This window comes from Parasteatoda tepidariorum, chromosome 4, assembly GCF_043381705.1.
Source record: "Parasteatoda tepidariorum isolate YZ-2023 chromosome 4, CAS_Ptep_4.0, whole genome shotgun sequence".
NCBI classification, from domain to species: domain Eukaryota; kingdom Metazoa; phylum Arthropoda; class Arachnida; order Araneae; family Theridiidae; genus Parasteatoda; species Parasteatoda tepidariorum.
In genome coordinates this window covers 93,496,882-93,515,586 of record NC_092207.1, presented here as the reverse complement: position 1 = coordinate 93,515,586, position 18,705 = coordinate 93,496,882, and positions in this window count along the sequence as shown.

The window sequence follows — 18,705 nt, the reverse complement described above, 5'->3', positions numbered from 1 at the left end:
GACAAAATGTCTATATAATACAGAATGCTTCTCACACTGCCTTTGAGATTTTTGAGCCGTTGAGAATCACTTGGGCTGACTTGCGAGAAATATAACAAAACGTATTTCGTCCTAAATAATTCGTATTGAAGTGTTATAATAGTGTTTGAAAGTAAGTTGAATAGTGCTCAAAATAGTGCTCGAAAGTAATCATCAACAAGTGTATCAAAATGCTAAAATATTAATTTGCTTTTCTGAGATAAAGCCTTGAAATGCAATAAATCATTCCTTTGAATGCATTTTCTATTTATTGTATGTGCTCGTCAAATAATACGCATTTATATAGTACTGTTGTATCGAATCAGAAAGAGAAAAAAAACTCTTTAAGATACGATACTTTAAGAAAAAATCTTTAATACTTCTATCCTATCTCGACGAAATATTTCACATACTGTAAAAAATTCCGGATCAAATTACAGTAAAAAGTGGCGGCTCTTTGGTTGCCAATACTTTTTAACGTATAATCCATTTTTATCGAAATTTGTTACGAAGCAAAAAATCTGATTTATCGTCATGTTTATAGTAGCTCAGTGAATCAATCTAATTAAATGAATATTACTGCAAAAATTACAGCATAATATTTTACGATAAAATTAATTTTACGGAAGATGAACTAAAAGTGCCGATACTTCATACTATAAATTGACAAGGAATTTTTTACAGTGTAGACAAAATATACAAACTGTAATTCTTCATATAGCAAAAGAATACGGCCTTGGTAGACTATCTAGCGATATTGTGTGTATTTAAGTAACTAGAAACATTTTATTTTCAATACTTTTTTTTCTTGATTAAATTAATCTAATTGTATTTTACCTGCGTAAAGCTTCTTTCAATAAATTTTTTTCTGCAAAGTATTTATTGAGTTTAAAAAGACTAGCAGGAAACAGTACGGTTAAAATGTGGGACAAAGTTTATGATTTCAATCTAGAAACAATATATATGGTGAAAAACCACATAACTAAGTAGGGGGTAAAAATATATCTCATATAAATTCGATTGGTTCTTTGGAACTACTTAATTCGTTTGATTACAAATAAATTTTAACTTCAAGCTTCGAAAATAATTTTGAAATAAAAAGTAAAAAAATAAGGTGCTTCTTCTACTTCGTCTATAATATAATCCTGTATTATTCTTCAACTATTTATTTCTCAAAATTTAAGTCAAAGTATTTTTCAAATTATGAGTTATATATCCAGTACAAGGTATGTTAAATCCTTAAATTCTTATTACCCCATTTCCAGCATTTTCTTAGAAAATAGGAGATGTTTCTGAATAGGTCTCGAAAAAAATAATAATTTATTAATAAGCTTATCATAAAAATATGCCGTTTTTTTCGGTTACTATCAAAAGTCATTCATCATTCTATCAAAAAAATGCAGACAGAAAAATTAACTCTTTATGACTACAATTTTGTCTAAATTATATCAAAAAAATTTTTTGAGAAGAAAATCAATTAAAATATTTTTACGCATACTCTAATCTATTCATATATAAACTAAAAAATCGTTTTTGAAAATGTATGCAAAGAAATGGAGTTATCAGCCCTTATTAATCTTTATTAAATTCCGCTTTATTATTCTTTCCTAACTTTGAGTTTACAGAAATGATTAAAATATAAATAAAATATGCTAGTTAGCATAGCTTAAATTTAAATTTGAGAAGAAAAATATTTGTTTTGAGTTACATAAATATTAAACTTCTAAATTACTAATTATAAACTTTGTGAGAGTTGTGTGTTAATATAAAGAGATAGGACTCAAAGTTATAAGTAATAATAAATGACACCTAAAAAAGCTATGAAATTTATGAAATGTCTGAAATAGTTAAAATATAAAGAGTAAAAACTTATTAACGACTAAAAAAATATTACCAAATAAAATTTTAATTTAAATGGTGTATCCTTAACAGGTATTAGAGTGAGTAGCTTATAAACTATTAAATGTTTTAAAAAACCAAATTTTAAAATGCAACATTGGACAGGGGGCGGAAATTAATTAATAATAATCAAATTTATTATTATTTGCTTTCGATCTTTGATTTAAAAAATGGTCTTAAAATGGTTAAATTAATTATAACCAACCAACGCTAGAGTTTCCACTAAAGCAATACATGCTTGGTAATAATAAACAAACGAAAACATTTTTGAAAAAACTTAATACAAAGAACCAACTTAATAAAAAGAAAAAACACAAATAATAATACTAAGAAGAAGAAGTAGAAGAAAGAATTTTAATAGACATCGGACTAGGTGTTGATTAGGGATAATTATTTGGTCTGATCCAACGGTCCAACGATTTGGTCTACTAACAAATAAGAGGAAGGTTAAATATTAAAGAAAAAAACATGAGAAGAGCACTATAATGAAGTAAGATAGCGAAATGTATAACATATAGCATGGAAATATAAATAATAAATATGATATCATATTTAATGAAATATGAATATAAAAGTTCAAATCAAACTGATAATCTCTGGTCATATTTTTGACATAATTTTCTGCTTAAAAAAGAAGTTATGAAACAGAAAATAGTAAATGGACAGAATTAACTATCACATAAGTACCTCTTCTTATCAAAAATATGGGAATATTTTTATAAGAAGAGGAATTAAAATGATTTATTTTCCCATATCTAGTTCTAGTTTTTTGTACTATAGAAAGAAAAGAAAAAGAAAAACAAGACAAAGCAAAACTGCATCATTTTATTCTTTTCAAAAGAAGAAAAGAGACGAGGCGTCTCCTTAGATCAGGACAACTATATGGAATGAGTTTTGTGCCAAGGAATGAAAAATGCCGATCTCGACCCCTACTGATATGTCGCGACAGTTTCCAAAACTGCCTTCATTTACTCCCTAAGTCCTAGTTTCTGGCGGCAGTTGCCTCATTTCATAGACTTCAGTACATCTTTATGACCATCATATATAATTCTCTCTTCACGCCATATTTCGGATGAACAAACCGTTGAGTAGATTGATATCCGAATGTCTGCAGACTACAAATAGTCTGTCGTTCGTAAAGTTCCCTTTTTTTGTTTTCGTCGTTGAAAGTGTTAAAATAGTTAATAAAGCGATGAAAAGAAGTAATTTCTGCCGCACCTGATTCAATTCATAAAATCTGTTTTGTATGGGATGTTTTATTTTCTTCTTCACGAACTGAAATATGAATAATCAATCGATTTTATGTTCTTGTTTAGTAGTTTACCAAAATGCATTTGTCTATATGAATAGAAATATTTCTGCGAAAATTTACCAAGTTAAAGATTTCCTATGATTGAAGAAATTTGAACTAAATATAATAAATATTTTGTCAATTTTTTTCTAATTTAGATTTTCATTTCTAATTATTACTATACACTTCCATTATAAAAGTTTTTGTGCTTAAATATTTTAAGTAATAAAAAAAGAGTGTTTTGTGCACCACATTCATTGACTAAATTAATTTCCTTTAAGCACGCTCTTTAATGAAACTCTAATTTCTATGATTAACCAATCCTTGATCGAGCTGTTTGAAATTTACTGTAAAAGAATAACTATTTTTAATAATCATTACTTTACGAAATTACTTGATCCTTGGTTAAACGTATTTTGCATCAGCTTAGTGCATTCTAAATTATATATTTCTTATAGGTTAATATTTCTATAAAAGTTTCTTCAATAACATTCAATTTTACACTAAAATTGTGTGAGAAAAATATTCGATTGATAAATTTGCCTTTCTAAGGATATCAGTACTAACAAGAATAACACTAATATCAGTGTTCGATTCAGTCCTTACCTCGATACGAAGATCTCGTTTTACGACCGTGGATAATTTGCTTACGCAATTTACCTACGAGTTGAGTGAGTGTTATTACTTTTGTGAGCCAATCAGTCAGGAGGCTACTTGTGGAGTGACTAATGCATAACACATTGCCAGTGAGCTAGTTGGGTTCATAAAGCAAGCTCGAATGGCATTTATACTAGAACATGTATGACATATATACCTGATATACAATTGAAACATAAATCTGGTTGTATTTTTTCAATCAGCTGAAAATCTACAGGTATTTCTGGTAATTAATTTGCGCTGGTGGCTTTATTATTATTATTTTTGGCTCAATTAATTTTTTGTCGTTATAAATGCGACAAATATGCAGAAAAAAAAACGAAAATGAAATCCACGATGATTTTCTAATTGAATGGGCTAAGACTTTCGCTTCTATTCGAAACTCGAATGGCCTATCGACCTGTCTCATTTTCTAGAGTAAAATTGGATAGTAACGAGAAATAAAATTTAGAGAGACACTGCACAACTAAACACTTGCCCTTTACTAATAAATAACCTATCAGTGATGCATGGAAGAAATCAGTTGAGGAACTTCGGAAGAGTCAAGAGAAATCAAGTCATGCATTTATGTAATAATTGGATGCGAAATCTTCCATTAATGTTAATGTTGCAAAATGTCGAGAAATCGAGTTTGCACCCAAAAAGCCATTTCTAGACCATTGTCTGCTGAAACAGTAAAAAGTAGAGCGGTCAAAATGACTTCGAAAAAAACCAACCAGCCAGCAAGTCGAAGACCTCATTGAGCATTCACACTGAATGCAATTGCTCTATACGTTCTTGCAAATGTTTAGATATGTTATTATTTAGATACCGTTGTTATTGTTTAATGTTTAGAAACGTATCGCATTAACATGCAATTGCATCTGCGAATCACAAGCAGTGAAAATTCTTTCATAAATTGGTGTCAGTTTTATCAATAGCTTTTGACGAGACTTCTAAAACAAATGATATAGCGCATCTTTCACTTTGTGTCAGAATTATTATATCTACATATCCCTAGGAAGAGCGTTCATGTTTATGTCCACTCAAAGATCAAACACGCGGATATGTTTAAGAAAATGCTGCAATTGGATGCATTAAAGAACATCATATTCCACTCATTCAAATTGTCTCAATTCCAACAGACAGTGAAATATGATTGGTGTAAAAAACGAATTTTTTTCTATTTTGAAAGAAGAAAATCAACCAAGAGATATTTGTCTACCATTCTATTATCTTATAAAGAAGTGATTCACGCGCAGATATATCCAGAAAAATTTGCTAACTTATGAAATTGCGAAAGAAGATTATCAACTAAATTATAGTTCGAGCCCGTTTGAAGAATTTTTAATTAAAATGGAGAATAAGTATGCAGACCTTCTGCTGTATGGCAAAGAATGCGTTGCAAAGCAATGGAAATGTTTAAAAAACTTTTCGCGTCCTTATATTTAGAAAATAAAGAGTCTGATCTAAATCAGCTTAATTAAAAACTATAGTGAAAAAGAAAAAAAATTTCGATGTTAGACGAATTATTTCATTTGAAAACAAATTATCTATCTTGTTAAAGATTTTGAAAGAGAAAATTTAATTTACTTTCCAAAACTGTTCAAATATCACCAGTGAAATAATTACAATATTGACTTTCGCTATCTTAAACCAATAGTTCTAAACATAAAATAAATTTTTCGCAAGAGGTTTTAAGAATTCTGAAACAGCAATGTGACGTTAGCCTTATTCTTTTCTTTTTTTTGGAAAATAAAAGTTCTCTGAATAGTGCTACAACAGGATTTTATTTTTTTCTCCCTTCACTATGAACATTAGCATCTTTGATATCCAATTTGCTGGATTCCAAAAAAATAATATTGAGCACAAAATTAGAACGTTTAGGGCTGATATTGAAACTTGGAAAAACAAATGTGAGCTTAGTTCGCACCATAACTTGTCTGCTTTGAAAAAGAGAAGACATGGAAAAGGGTTGATACGTTGATTTTTTGCACATGGAATAGTATTCTGACTTATGCAATCAAAACTAGCGTTTGCAGTTCTTTTCTTATTCGGGTCTACATATTCATACAAACACTTAATTTCAGGATTGAATCTTTTCGAGAGCAAATTGAGAAGTCGTTTACTGGAATCATGCTTAAAGTTGAAATCAACAACATGCAAATCAGAGTTCAAAATTTTCAAGGCCATTATTCATATTGGTGTTTGTTCGTCATGATCATGAGTTAAGTTTTTGGATATCTTACTATTTTATTTTATCAATAAATAGTATTGTTATTAAGGAAAATATCAAGTTTTATTCAACGTACCTATGCTGTTGAAACAAGATTTAAAAATTGAGTTCTTAAGTTCATTTTGGGAAGTGATATAGAGTGAAAAATAAATGTGTTAACTGAGAAAACTATGACAAGATGGTTTTGACCCATAAAGAGGATGAATGAAAGAAGCTACGTGAAACAAGAATGCATGACAAGTGTGGGTGGGAGAGTTGGAAGAGCGGCGACCTCAGTGACGTACGTTGATTAATTGATAACGCTCATAATAAAGACCAGCGTAATAGTACCATCATTAAGAGAGCAGCACTATAGTTACCTATAAAATTTAAGTTTCAAATATGCTGCTCTATAAAGAGATTTCAACTGTTGAACTGTTAATCTGGTCGAACAGTCAACTGTTGAACTGGTCGGAATGGTTTATCTGTGGCGCTTGCTAGTGTAAACGAATGATTAATGAATCCATATTATATGTTATACAGTATTTTGATAGAAAAAAAATTAGGATTTTGAAGATAAACGTTTTATTCTCTTTATAAAGCCACATTCAAAAATGTGGCTCTGTAAGGAGATTTCAACCGTTGAACTGTTAATATTTGGCCGTGTTGACAAGGGATTTTGTTGACCACTTTTGGTCGAAATGGTTTATCTGTGGCGCTTGCTAGCGTAAGCGAATGTTTAATGAATCTATATTATACGGTATGTAGAATTTTGATTGAAAAACACGCTTTGAAATAGAAATTTTTTTATCACAATATTACATTAGCATGAGAGAGTAAGACGAAGAATTTTGCTTGGACATATGTGTCGATAATTTTGAAATGTTTGTAGTCATAAAGAAACATGTATTTTCTTTTATATAAAGGGCGCAGCGAAGAAAAAATATATTCATTTTGAAACATATTATTGTATTTTTCTTTCATATAAAAGTCTAGCAAAAGCTTTCCAAAACAATGCATGCTTGTTATGTCTGGCTAAAGTTCTTAAAGTTGGTACTCAGAGGTTACTATCTTCGATTCTATTTAATCAATATGAACGATGCTTCAAATTCAGGTAGCTCGGATCATAGATCCGAGGTTTCATTCAAAATGAGAAATAGTTTAAAATATTGCCAATAGATGGCACTGTACCACTAAAACCATAAAGAAGTTATGCATACATCCAACCATATGCATATTGTTGGCAAACAAGGTAAGAAATAAATAAAGTACCCTGTTATTGTTTAAATTTTTAAGTTATTTCCTTTTTCATTAATGTGCTACAATGCCACCTGATGGTTAAATTTCGAACGAATTATTTTTCTGAGGAAACTTTTGACCTACCTAAATAGCTTATATTTAAAGATTTATACGGATCCATTAGGCTAAACCGGAACTACGATTGTCTGAGTACCTTCAATCAGCTTAATGTTTAACTAACCTGAAACTTTTCTCGGATACTAAAATGCACTGCAGAAAAAAAAATCTCGCATTATTCTCAAAGTTCAAGATTCATTAATCATATAAGTGATTTTATTAGACTGAATCATTATCTTACAGTCTTTTCTCAAAGTAACAGGATAAGTAATTTTATACTCTGAATAATAATTCTAGGACATCATGTGAATAGGAAGGGATGTTTAACTGCTTTCGAATCTTTAACCCAACTAACTCCTCGAGAACGTAGTGCAATCAAATTATTAAAAGAAGGATTTCATTTCCAGACATATAGAAAGAATATATAGAAAACGATATTCAATCAATGTTTCATTCATATACAGAATATTTTCTCATTGTATTTGATGAATATATGTGATACATCATAATATAAAGAATTCCAAACTAATGCACTAAGTGCATAATCAAATAGTATGATTAATAAATAATAGAGGATTAAAAATTTAATTAAGTTATAGATAACTGGATTTATTTTAATTTAAAGTCTAGTTGCTTCCTTTTGTGACACAAAAGGCATTACATATTTTCCAGATTTTAAAATTTCTTAATTTTTTTAATTCCTTCTTATTCAAATTTTAATTAAATTAAACCATTTTTAAAATTTTTACAACATCTATTTATAACTCTTTATTCTTTATTTCTTACCACAAAAATTTTTCAGTTACATGATGGTAATACTAATTCTCACAGTCTTTTTGGCGATTAGCTTTTACCAAATTATTTTCAAATTTAATATTGAGTATGGAAGGTTGGCTTTATTTTTAACTATGCTATGTTTCGATAAATTGCCAATACTGGATCTCTTTCCATGCTCCTAACTGTACGTTGGAAGCAATTCACTTTTCATTAATTTCGAATTATTGGCGAATGGAATGGGGGACTTTAACCTCTCAATCTCAACAGTTGAATTTATATTTTTGCAGAAATTATTCATTTTCAATTATTCAAGAAAATGATTCTCTTGATTCCTTTGAGGGATTTTCCTTTCATTATTTCTAGGCATGGCCATATTCTTTTATTAATAAATCAATTTTTCTCAAAGGAGTTTGTTTATTTTTCTGAGTTAAGAATCGCTTCATATCAACCTTAGAATGCATCTCACGCAGCACAAAAAAATATATTTAAATTCTGTCAAGAAATTATATACAATATGCAGTAACGAATTTTCAGTAGACTGCCAGGAAACGCCTGGAAAAAATATTATTACTGGTTGTACAATTGGTTACTGATTGAATATTACTAAATTTTATTGCTGATAAAGTTCATAAAAGTAAAATGTGTATGTGAAAACTTGTAGCTGTCTTGTTTTTTTTTGTAAAGCAACAAAATGTCAGACAGCAGTTGTTTTTTTTATTTGGTTCTCCACATAAAAAAAAAATATTTTTAAGAGCCACTATTTCTTTTCTGCAATAATCTTTTTTAATGTAAATTTTTTTACGCAGAAATGACTAAAAATAGTTTTATATAACTTAACATTTTTTCTAGACTTGGCATCGATGAACAGTCAATAAATTTGAATATCAATCATAAATAAATTTTTACTATTCAAGTAACAACAAATGTAGAATGTATATTAATTATGAAATTTTTCCTCTTTATATCTGTTATTTTAGAATAAATTTTTAGTCATTAATATTTTAAACTAAAAATAATATTTATTGTTACTGATTGGAGAATCTGTCTACTACCTGTCTAAAGTTGAATTTCAAAATTTGCCTTTCTGAAATGGTGAAAAAATAATAAAAATCTCACACTAATACACATTATTGGTACACCAGTTCAATTGCCAGTTCAATACTTAGCCCTAATCTACACTTGCTATTCAAATATTTCAAACGTTTTCTTCCTCTTCTTCTTCTTTTAACTCTAATTATTATTATCTGCGTCTTTTTTCTTTGTATTTAGTTGATTACCTTGTTTTCATCTTTTTAAAAAACGTTTTCGTTCTGCTTTGTATTACCACACATGTATACTGCTTCAGTGGGCATTTGAAGGTCGGTTGACAAACGCTTACGCAGACACGTACATTTTCAGAATCAATTCTCATACTATGCAGGCTCATGTTGTATTATTTTTCAAAAACATGATAGAAAGGAAAAACTAAGGAAATAAATGCACATGTTAATGAATATAATTCTTAATACTTTCTTCGGTGTAACTCTTAAACCAGATACGAATTCTACAGATGCTTTTAAAAGGTAGTATTGATCTCATTTTTGTGCGTTCAGTCTGTCTTTATGTTTCGAACATAGCAAAAGAAGCAAATTATTTTATTGTATTCAACATGAAAACTTAACTTCAAAAAATTTTCAATTACTGTTTATTATTACTGCTTCTCTTCTCTTAAATAACCTAAATGAAAAAGTAATTAAGTTAATATGTAGTTATCATATATTTGTGAAAATGTAAATCGTGGCCAAAACTTAACTCTCTAACTTGGTAAAACAGACAATAAATTTGACCTCTATAACTGTGCCATGTGACAGGGAATAGTGCTATATGGCACAAAAAAGACATATGAAACACAAAAATGAAATTTGCCTGATCGTATAGAACAGGAAATTAAATATATCAATTCGTACACAAACTTTTTAAATCAAATCAAATTTTTATGAAATCATGATTTTTTTCTGGATCTAACTATCGTGTCTAAATTATCTATCTATCATGTCTAACCGGTAAGTGAAACCTGTTTCCGTGTTATGTTCACTCAATATGTCCAGTAAACAAAACGATCTGCGGAGACCCTAAGAACAGAATCTCTGAAAAATAAATCAATAAAAACATTAAAAAAATAAATCAGTTCAGCCGTATTTTATCTATATTAACCACAAATATTTGAGTGTACTCTTAAAATACATGAAAAACATACGGTATTTAAACGTTCTTATTATTTCGCTAAAATATATTTTTAACTTTCCGGCTGTTTGTGTGTTATGTTGACACAGTATGTCCAGTAAATAAATAGGTTTGTGGAGACTCTGAAAATAGAATGACAAAAGAATAAATAAATTAAAACATGAAAAAATAAATCCGTTTAGTTGTATTTTATTTACATTCACCACAAATCTTGGAGTGAACTTTTAAAATGAACGGAATACCAATTGTATTTAGCAGCTCTTATTATTTCACTAAAAGACATTTTTAACTTTCTCGCTTGAAACAATACGTCTAATTATATGAACAAAAAACAAATAATTACATTCTCTAAGTAGGAGTATTTAAGTATATTCTACTTTACTTGAATGTTGTCAGTGAAAATCTAGTAATTGATGTGCTCTGATACGATTAAGAGAAACATTTAAAAGCAAAGTATTTTACTCAGAGGAACAAGTAATCACTTCTGATGCGATTAGCAGTGGCTAATTCCACTTTGATTAACAATGTCTGATGTTATTAAAATGAATTTCGATCGAAACCAGCTTGACTTTTGCTGCAGTTGCACCTACGGTATGGTAAACTCTTTGGAAAGCGAACTTTGGATCTGTTTCAGCCATTCTGTTGCGTTCGAGAATAAAACTAATTTTCTCTCTTCTAATATATTAAGTGGATTAGTTACATAATGATTGGAAGAAAGATACGGGATATTTTTAATTAAAAGGTACAGGAAGTTTGTGGAAGAGTGTGTGCAGTTTAAGAAACATATAAATGAGACAGCATGAAGTAATTTTTAATTTCAATCTTTCAATGAAATATAAATAAATAATTAAAAGAGAACGTTTTTAACGTTAAATTTTAAACTACTTGTTGTTTAAAAATGTTAAAGTAAGGATATATACAAGTTATGAATCCCAATTTAATGAAGAATAGAATTTGTGTAATTAAAAAATATGTATTGCTTAAATCATTAAAAATTTATAGTTTATATTACTACCTGAATAATTTAATAAATAAAAATAAAATATGCACAATGTCATGCTTCCATGAAAAAAATATTGAATATTATTTTTAACAAAACTTTTTCTTATTAGTTTGAGCACCGTCTCATGTTTGACATTTTTGTTAAATGCATTCTTGAAAAACTTCAACCATAAGATTTATAATTATGGATGCAGTTTAAGAAACATAGAAATTCTTCGGTGGGAAATATTTTTTTCTTTTTATCTTTAAATAAATAAAATAAGACGTTTAAAGCAAAAGATTACCAATGAGATACAATTACAAATATTTATGGTTTAAAAATTTAAAAGTAAAGATAAATATAAATTATAAATCACAATTTTATAAAGAACAAAACTTGCGTAATTAACAAAAAATATGTGTAGCATAATTAATTAAAAATTTATGGTTTATGCTTAATGGATTAATTTTAAAAATAAAAATTAATTATAGAAAACGTTTTAAAAATATCGCGTTTTCTTGAAAATAAGAGATTGACTATTGTCTTTAGCAAACTTTTTCTTGGTTTCGATTATGTCTCACGTTTGATATTTTTGACTAATGCATTCCTGAAAATTTTCAACTGGAATATTAATAATTAAATCAATAGAAACAGTATTAGGAAGTATAACTGCAATATTGTATGGGACCGAAACTGTTTTGCATGTAAAGCTCGTTCAAACTAACTCATTCTGGAATTGATATCACTCAGAAACGACAAATTCTGCAACAAAAACTAGAAAATAAATGGTTTTATCGAATGTTTACAATAAAACTCTTGCTGATGGAGAAAAACATTAGAAGTTAAATTGTTTAAAGATAATTATTTATCGCAGCTTGCACGCTAACCCATCTTGCTAGAGAAAATATTCTGTTCTACAATATAAACGAAAGTACAGAAGAATTGACAATATCTAAGTATCTGAATAGTTCGNAAATCAGATTTCTGATGCATCGCTTGGAATGAAAGTCGCTGTATCGGTTTGCCGATATACGCGTTAAATCGATATGTCGCGATATATCGATTTATAGCCCAGTCCTACTGAAAAATTAATTCCGAAAAATTCATACTTTCAGATATCTGAATGGACAAGTATATTTTAACAAAACTAAGTTACTTTTTACTGTGTTAAAGTTAATAGAGTATATTGAATCTGAATTCCGGGCAAGTTTATCTTCTTATCTGGAGAAAAGAAAGTATAGTTCTCACAGCTTATTTTAAGATACTATAATTTAATTACTGAAGAGTTATGTTTCAGTTCAACCCTTTATTGTAGTTGCTGAATGAAATCCGAACGGTATATTTCAAGGTTACTGACATTAAAGGAAGTCGGCGGGGCATATACCAATAATGTTAAAATTGACCTTTTTCGATGCACCTTTTATCACCAAATAAGTAAGATATCGCTACAGTTTTTTATCGCAGAATATTTACATATACATGTTTACACTGTGATAAGTGATAATACATATCTTAGGCAGAAATTGTTTTAAAAAATTACAAAACTGAGAAAAAAGTTTCATCAAAAATCTTTCATAACTCCAAAAGTATTCCTGTTTGCGCAAAAACACTATCACAACATGCAACTAATAAAATCTCAAATGTCCCTAAAAATTTTCAAAGTGATATCGTAAGTAGTTTCTTAGAAAATGTACATCGAAAAAGGTCAATTTTAGCATTATTGATAGATGCCCTACCGACTAGATGCCCTGTTACGACAATGTTCTTGAAAGCGAGGACTTCAAAAGACATTAATACACAGTTTCTCACCCCATTTTGGTACATAAACCTATTTTTTTATTTATTTTGAGTACATTATATTTTGAGAGAAGTGTCTTCTAAGGCAATATATTCGTTTTGTGGTGAAAAAATGAAATCTCAAAAACACATTACACCTATTGATCCTTATAAGATGCACAGGACAAAATGCCTTCGTTAGATAATCAAAATAATTTAGGTAACTTCGAAATATGCGGCTGTTAATTCACTCAAAAACGAATCAACGCCTCACGAATTTATTAAATAACTCCTCGTACTTCTGGCATTGTCTAACTTCCTCTAACTATTACCATTATGGTAATGAACAAACCACAACGACAGCACGTTCACTCTGCACTTGAATCTAGTGTTTCTTCATGCATACAACTAAACTCCTTCTCAAAGCTTCTGTTCATTAGAGAACACATTAAATTCCACCTCATTCTGCGAAGCTACGCAGACTATAGTAATTAGATAGCTTCACCGTCCCACCAGCATTCCACTCTGAAGTGACCAACAATGGCTGAATATCTACTGCCTTAGTTTGGACGGATCATCATGTCGGAGTCCACGCTTGATCGGCGTTAAGGATGCAGGAAGTTTTATGAAAGCGCCGAGTCATCATTTTCTATTCCTGGATCATAATTCATTCAGATAATTTAAAGCTGGTGACACTTTGAAATGTAAGCTTCGATCGGGACGGTGTGAATTCCCTCAACGGGCATTGAATTATGACTAAAGCTGTGTTCCTGGGCGGGTATTATTCGCGAGTTTAATTCAATTTGGTACTTAAAATAGTAGATTTGTACCCCCCACTTCATAATGAGAGGAAGCATCTCCCAAATCTTTAGTAGGGAACTAATTGAAGATCTAAAATGCACAATAAATTATATCGCCAGTCATTGGCGAATTTTCGGATATATCACATCTTTCATTAATTTCCGTTTCTGAGATGAATAAAAAATGCGCATAAATTTCACACTTTATTGAATAGTAAAAGAAATTCATTTTGTCTTTAAATAATTCAATGATATGAGCAGCTAGGAAAGTGATTGTTACTTGCTAAAAGTGATTTATTTGTTTTAAAATATATGTATATGAATCTGTATAGTTTAATCAAGTTAATATTCAGAATGTTAGATCATCAATTTAATCATGCTAAATATCACACACTTCAAAGTTTATTTTTTTATAAACACAGATTCTTATTTTAAGCATTATTCCACTCTTCGATATTAAGAATAATTAAAATGGCATAACAAGGGAAAATAGAATGTAATTGATATTAACGAATAAGAAGATCTTGAATTTATAAGAATAAAGATAAAGAATAAGAATGAGATAGTGAATATTATATTTACTCATGCCTTAGTTTAAAGGAATGAGAGTGCAACAAAAAAAAAAAAAATCTTGATCCTGAATCAAGGATTCATTCGATTCCAGTTTTAATTTTAACGCAAAAAATTCCAAAAAAATAATAAAACAATAAGAAAAATTGATATTTTTTTAAAGTTTCTTTAGTAACTAATATAAAACGAATTGCTGAAAATTTTTTTATACATCATTTGTTTCATTTTCTATTCTTTACGTCAGAGTTCACATCATGCCCAGCATCAAAAATCGAAGTACCTAATAAGAATATAATCAATCGAAAATTTGAATTATTTGTCGATCAGTAATCCATATATACATTGACTCCTATCGTTTTATTTATTCTCATTGGTAAAAGCATATACCGATTGAATAAAAATTAGGGAAACAATATTTTAGAGATGACAGCGGACATCATAGGATTGAAAATTACATAGCATGTTATTTTCACAAATGTCACAGTATCTGGATTTAGCTCTACATCCCACAAGTGTCAACACTGAGTTGGAATTTATAGGTTGATTCCACGCTTATCTATTTGATTTATGGAGAATTTAATTTCTTTCTGTGGGTAGCTTTTAAAGAAATCGTGTGCCACACAGCGCTGTGGAAACTGTGATTATTCTTGCTGCAAGATTCGTCTGTGTTTCCTGCAATCATAGAAAATTTTCGGTGTGTTTATTCGTAAATCAATGCTCCATTATTGATGTCTGACATGCATAGCGCATGTCACTCTGAAATATGCATACCATACTTCCGAAGATTTAAAAACCGAATTATCCACTTATTCCCTTTCTTGACAAATAAAAATCATTAATATAATCGGTAATATTTTTTATACCGCAACCTTTAATTGAGTGCAAAGTAAAATCTATTTTTAGAGACAGATTCCCTTTGCATCCTGCTGCACGTTAGCATAGAATTTTAAAACCGTTTTATGGTTGCTAATGGTTTGATTTAATTAAAAGTCGTTATTATTTCTCTCGGTTTTCTTTCCGGCCGCGCATTTACATGTGCAAGCCCATGAGAAAAAGCCTTGGCAATAAATTAAACGAATTAATAGCCAATGCATGGATTCCTTAACTTTCCTTGGCAAAAGCAATGTTAACGTACACATTACGCTGACATTTTTGATTTCTTGGTGAACGGAATTGTTTTGTGGAGCCTAGACCAGCATCCACACCCTCCGGGCCATTTTCTAAAATTATTAATTTATATATACACAAAATATATCATTTTTTACTTTGTAGCTTCATATGATTCCACATATTTCTAAAATAAAATGATTTTTATTATTTAAAAAAAATATTGACAACTGAAAATACACCAATCAACATCCTCTTCAACTTATGGCTAATTTCTCAACCGCCACTTCAACAAACAAAATTATTCTTGAAAATCATAGCAGTACAAACTCCAAGCGCGTGTTATAACATTATAGGCTGCATTCACCTAGTACACTTATTGTCCGTTAAATGTTTACAATTAATCACTTTCTTGTGCGTTTCAGAGCTTCTATCTCTGATACCACTTTCCCCTGATATTTCAGGTCATGAGTTACTAAGGGGTAGATATGCATTGAAAAAATTTGTTGCTTCATTAAAAAAAATTATGAAATGTACTGTCTAGCTATTACGAGATCTGTTAGTGACTAAAATTCTTACATTTTCATTTTCTATGAGTAAACAAGTAAAAAAGAGAGAGAGCATTGAAGAAGTGGCATGATTCTGGACTTAAGCAGATGCACGTGGGCAGAACCTAATCATTGCGACTTATCTTTCTAATATCAGTAACCACCACCTGACTTTTGGAAAATTGGAAGAGTTCTCGCGATAGTCGTTTAGTGCATCTCTTTTCCTCCCCCTCTCTGAGCATATATATATGTGTGTGTGCGTGCGTGCGTGCGTGTGTGTGTGTGTGTGTGTGTGCGCGCGCTTACAAAACTTATGTTAAATGTTATGTTATCACTATAAAATGTATATTACATAAAGAGTCTTACAGGATTTTAATAAAGCGTGAAAGTAACCTAATAATAAAACCCTCGGGTATTAATTTTCTCGCTACTTTGTCTTTTCTTTCTAATTCGAATATGAAACGTTTTAAAATGAATTCAAATGGCAGGTAAAAGGTAGTAAAGGAAGAGAAAAGAAAGCAGTCAAGAAAAAACTAAAAAAAAGTAACTATTAGTTAAGAATGAACATATTTTATTGACACCACCATATCAGTGGCGCCATAATTATAAGAAATTATTTAAGATTAACAATAAAATATAAAAAACAATATACATAATTGTACTATTAACAATCCTCTGTCGTGAAAAAGTATGAAAAATCTCTATTTTATAAAGTGCAGCAACTTTTATTCTCTTTAATTTATAGGTCTGTATTTTCAAAATATTTAAAATAAAATTGAAGTATAAAATGACTAAAAATCTGTTTAAGTTGTGAAATAAATCTCTGATTTTAGTGGATTCGTTTTAAAACCTTTCCTAACGCAATATACTTTTTTTCTTTTAAATATTCTACATTTATCACCGCGGGGAAAATTGCTTTGTAAAATAATTGAAATCTCTGGCATCAAAGCTGAAGAACTGCAGGGTATAAATATAAAACTTCAAAGATTTGAAATGGTTTCCATTGCTCATTAAAGGGAACTTTCCGAACGGCGAAAAGAGAAAGATCAGAAGATTTCTAATGGTGATAGGTATGTATCTCGCAAAAAATAAAACTAGATAAAACGAATGGATTCTAGAGCAAATAATAGGTTTTTTTTCTTCAATCTCAAAACGTCGGCTGCTACTTTATACGAAAACTTCTTAATATCACACAGAAAAAGGGTCTGCGAACTAAAGCCTTTTCTCGCAAAACTCTTAATCCCGCCAGATGTCGTTGTGCACTTTTCAATGATGAATGATCTGTTGCCAGACACTGGAAGAGTAATACTTCTTCTTTTCTTCGTCTGCTTCTTTTTTTCGTTCTCCATTGTTCTCTTTGGTGTAACGTTTACTTTCTCTCTCTCTTTGAGATATTTGTTTTTATTTCTTTCCTTTGAAACATCTCACGCGTCTGTTTTATTATGCTACTATTTTGAGAGAAATCTGACTTTTTTGTTATCTTTTATTTGATACTTTTTAAAAAGATTTGTATTTTAAAATTCTTTTTGTGCCTTTTCTCTGTTCCTTATTCAACGTAACATACGTAACTATTCAGCGTTGTAATTAATCTTAAAATGCAATCTCTCTGAAAAGAGATTGCTTTTGATAGAGTGTCTCTATTGTTCTAAAAGAGATCGATAAACTGAGTGCCACATTTATTATCTTGCCAGACTTCTGCAAAATGGTAGTGTGTTTAAGATTTTCAGCATTTATATAGTACCTATCCTTGTTTAATTCTGATTTTAAAAAAAATGGAGCTTTTATAATTACAGAAAGTCTGATTACACATGCAGTTTTAAGATATGACGATATTGTTGAAGTATGATGTTAAGAATGTTTAAATTAATTTTGATTATACTTTATGTGTCTCTTTCAAATATACACTGGTGTAATAAATTAAGAGAATTTGCAGACTTGGTTGATTATCTCCAGAACTATTGGACCGATTTTAATTAAATTCGGAAGGAATCGGAAGGAATTAAATTGCTACAGGACAATTCAGACCAATTGCCACAGGAAATGATAAACCACCTTATTTCAAGAATGAAATAATGCTGCAAGGCCTGTAAGAGGGGACTATACCCCCTATTAACCCCTTTTTTTGGTTTATTCTGCAATCGCTGCTTCAAACCTTCCAACTCCAACCAATGTTGCACATGATCATGCATGTGTATTACAATTGTTGAATAGTTATCTGTTTTGTATTGTATCAATGTATCTACATATCAAATTTCATTAAAATCGGTCCAGAAGTTCAAGAGATACTCGAGCAAGTCTGCAAATTCTCTTAACTTCTCACACCAGTGTATAATGAGAACCACATTTTGAAACGTAGTTGCAAAATATATCCTATATGTCTTAGGGGTGTTATTTTTTGTTACGGAAGATACATCATAAGTATTTAAATCACAACGCATGACCGAAAGCATGATAAAAAAAATGTAGAGAAATCATGGAAAGTATTATGATAAAGATTATTGAAAAGA